The following is a 3,729-nucleotide window of genomic DNA, read 5'->3' as shown; positions in this document are numbered from 1 at the left end:
ATCCTCCCTCTTCAAGTTGGCGATCCAACGACCAACCCGTCCGTGGAGGGTCGCAACAAAAATAATAATAATTTTTTTTGTGATCAACACTGAAATCAATAAATTAACTGTCCATTGTCCAACTTTTAAACCATCTTCTTCCACCTGGAGCTCAGCCTGAAGCCTGCTGAACCTCAAGCAGCAGGCTGTGGTTTAATGAAAGCTTATGTTTTTATTGTAATGGGTCGAAAAACGGAGAAAGCATTCATATGCTTACATTGTTTCATTTTCTTGTTATTTTAGGCTGCCATTAAAAGTATTTTTCCTTTTTTATTAGTTGGAACAAGAGGTCTTGTTGATTGAATTAATTAATGGTTCTCATGGGAAGAATAACACTAAATATTGTCCATTTCATCACCTTATTAATGTATGCATTAAATCATCAAGCATAAAGGAATTACTTTTTTTATTGTTACTGTGAGATTCATCTCATTAAAAATATCCTACAGTGGATATTAGAAACAAAAACACAAAATAAATGAAATCCAAGACAAATAAATATATCTACAAAGTTCTTTATTTTATGCATGGTGCTCTTTACATGTCTTCATCTGATGTTGAAGTGTGGGTTCACAATAAAGAAAACATTAGAAATGTCCATCCATAGTAAGACAAAGAAGTGCCATGATAAATAAGACAGCTTAGTGAAGTTACTATAACATGCAGCTAAGACAGTACTGAATGAAGTAAAAAAGTAATAATGTTTGAATCTGAACAAAATCACAAGTTACACAAACATGAGGAGCCTAACCTGACTGGGCAGTGCGACGTTTGTGGTTCACTCTCTTATCCTCGATGTAACATTTTCCCAGCAGCTCTAAAGGTTGCTGTATCGTTTGTGTGATGTTCTGTCACAATCAGCCCTGACAGCTGATCTAAATGCTCACTTCACTCACCTGCCTAACCCCCCCACTCACTATCATTCAGCTTATCCTCCTTCTGCTTTATATACGTTTCAGCCTAGCTATCAGGGCCTGATCATTGTATATTTGAGTTAGTGTTTTTGAGTTTGACTTATGCCTTGGTTCTATTTTTCGTTCTGGGAGGCCAGTGATTAGAGAGGATTGTTAGTGTTAGTCTTGTCTTAGTGTGTCCTGGCTCTTGCCCGCTGAGCACACTATGTTCCTGATTAGGCTTGACGGAGGGTGGGTCTGGGGGGCTAGTTTAAAGCTCTGTAGTCCAAGCTCTTATCCACTGAGGTGTGCCTTGCTCCTGTTTTGAATCAGTGGAGGGAGCCAGTTTAAAGTTCCGCAGTTCTCCTGGTACCATTTCTTGTCTCTGCCTCTCAATTACTGACCCCGTCTGTCTCCATCTGACCGTGTCTGCCTAAGCTCGTTGCTGGACTCAAGGAATTGTGATTCTGCCTGAACACTCGGTGGATTCCTGGAACCCTGGATCTGTCTGTTCCTGCTCTGATTGGAACCCCTGACCGGGTTACTGACTCCTGGAAGTCAGAATTGTCCTGTTCTGGACTGTTTCCATGACTTCCACTCCTGCCTGCTCTCTGGAGCTGCTGCATCGGGGACACTCTGGGTTGCTCCTGCCACATCTTGGTGGCAGTACAGTACATTGGCTGACTGAACTGTTAAACCAGGTAAGTGACTCACATTGATAATCATTTTCTGTCAGATTATCATGGTCACTTACCTGTTTTTCCCCCTATCCAATGTGTCAGTGATGGATTGTTCCCTGCTTCCCCCCGCAACCGCTGAAGGTCCACAGTACCATGTTCTGTTTCTTTTGTTTGTTTTAATAAACGTTTTGAAGCTACCCACTTACTTGCCTGAATACTGGGTCCTACTTTCTGGAGCGTATGACTGTAACACAAAATTAATTTTTTTATTAAGTGGCTCATCTAAAGAGATAGAAAATTGATTTCCTGGACGTAAACATATTCTAAAAGCCTTAAAAGGATTAAAAAATGGCCAAAGACATATTGTAGCTAAGTTATTCTGTAAAAGTTTGCTAGAATTTCAGTTCTAATAACAATGATGCTGCTTTAAACAAGTCTTTTTAAATCTATTTAAATAAACTGGAGACACATCAAATAAGAGTGTGCACTGCCCAATAAGAAGTTAAGATAAAAATAAAACAAATTCAGGTGAGGTGAAATGATTGACTGCTCAGTGAAAAGGGAAATAAGTGTATTTAAGATCAAGGAATGATTTTAATAAACAGCGATGGTGTCAAACACGGTTCGGAGTCTAAATCTAAACTATAAAACACTAAAAATACAAAGATGGTAATAAATAAAGGAAGTTTCAGTACTATGTGATCTTAATAATTCCCCCTTAGTGTGACACAAGCACTACGACAACAACAGCTGAAACGATCAAAGGGTGTCTAATGACTCTGTAGGTGTTGAAGCCAAATCTTAAATAGGACTAATTAAGTCACTCATCCAAATTCAATGCCCTGCTTTGATAAATTAATCAATTTGTACATATGATGAAAAAATATCTTTTCACATTGAGAGGGAAAATAAAGTATTTACTGTACAAGACGTATCAACAAACTGAAAAACGTTGTGAGGAATGCTCCAGTCCAGTAGATTCTCACAAAACTTTTGAAAGCATTTTTCAGCACTTTGTTAAAAAACTGTTGACTTTCAAGATTTTGGTAACCAATTCTGATGGTAAGAAAAGCTGTAGAAAAATAAAGTTGAAATCTCAAGATTAAAAGACCAAATGCCCTTCGCTGTTTTTTTCTTTTTTACTTTTTTTAATCTCCACACAAATAGGAGGAATACATCAATTCATGTTAGATTCCTGTTACTATGAAAAGGTTTATTTTTTGAATTTCAATTTTATTTAAAACTTTAGAAGATTGCTCTATAGGTAGAGGACGGAAAGGGAGGGGGGAGGTTTCTCCTTGTGGCTGTCTCCTTTCACCAAAACTCAAACTCTTGAAGGTGAACTCGATTCCCCGCTGATGCTTCCTCCCTCTGATAAGGTCTGGTCATGTCGAAGGCAGGGCCGCTAGACGTAATGATTGGGGTCACTGAGGTAAAATGTTGTGATGGAGACATAAAAAAGAAGAAGGGGTGTCTGAGTGGGCTGAAGTCCAGTTCAAGGATTTAACAGTATGGAGAGAAAAAAGAGAGAGATTAACATTAATAAAGCAGAACAACTCTTTTATAATAAACTGAAATACTTACAAACATAAGCTGAAGATTGTAATATTGATTGAGACAGCTCTGAAAAGTTACACCCCTTCCTCTCAAAAAATTTAGCCTTAAAATGGTAAGAAAGATCCCAGAGTCCCTAGCGGCGTCCCTCAGAGGTTAGACCGTGGGCCCACTTTGTTTACCCTTTACATTAACATTATCAGTCACTTGTAGACACACATCACTAGTAATTTTAACACCTTTCTAGAATAAGTAAAATTCTTTAAAAACTCCAATACAAGTGCAATTAAAAAAATGTCATAATTGATTATTAATTCCAAAGGAAAATTAAAGATTAATGGGACTAATTAATAAGGAATTAAGACATTTCTTTAGAGTTGTCCCAGGTTATGATCAGTGAACAGGTTAATTTCCTGTAGTAGTCAGTATTACAGCAGACCTAAAGAACCCTCTGACTTAAAAATAAAAAGCTGTTGTACAAACGTATCATGAAGTAAATACGACGGAGTATTAGGGCCACACATGAGGAGAAAAAATATTTTTGCCATGACGAGATTAAACTC

The 3,729-nt window shown here is 37.7% G+C and overlaps 1 protein-coding gene across 1 annotated transcript in view; it reads right to left on the bottom strand.

Annotated features, from left to right (window-relative positions):
• Positions 1-1,191: 1,191 nt before the first annotated feature.
• Positions 1,192-3,729, bottom strand: part of epb41 (erythrocyte membrane protein band 4.1) — an 80,512-nt gene continuing 77,974 nt past the window's right edge. The window contains exon 20 of the mRNA XM_015379844.1: positions 1,192-3,095. The gene's annotated coding sequence lies outside the window, so the exon portion shown is untranslated. The remainder of the gene's footprint in view (positions 3,096-3,729) is intronic.

The sequence above is a fragment of the Cyprinodon variegatus genome, unplaced genomic scaffold, assembly GCF_000732505.1.
Source record: "Cyprinodon variegatus isolate N-32 unplaced genomic scaffold, C_variegatus-1.0 Scaffold201, whole genome shotgun sequence".
Taxonomy (NCBI): Eukaryota; Metazoa; Chordata; class Actinopteri; order Cyprinodontiformes; family Cyprinodontidae; genus Cyprinodon; species Cyprinodon variegatus.
This window is presented reverse-complemented; position numbering and strand designations above follow the sequence as displayed.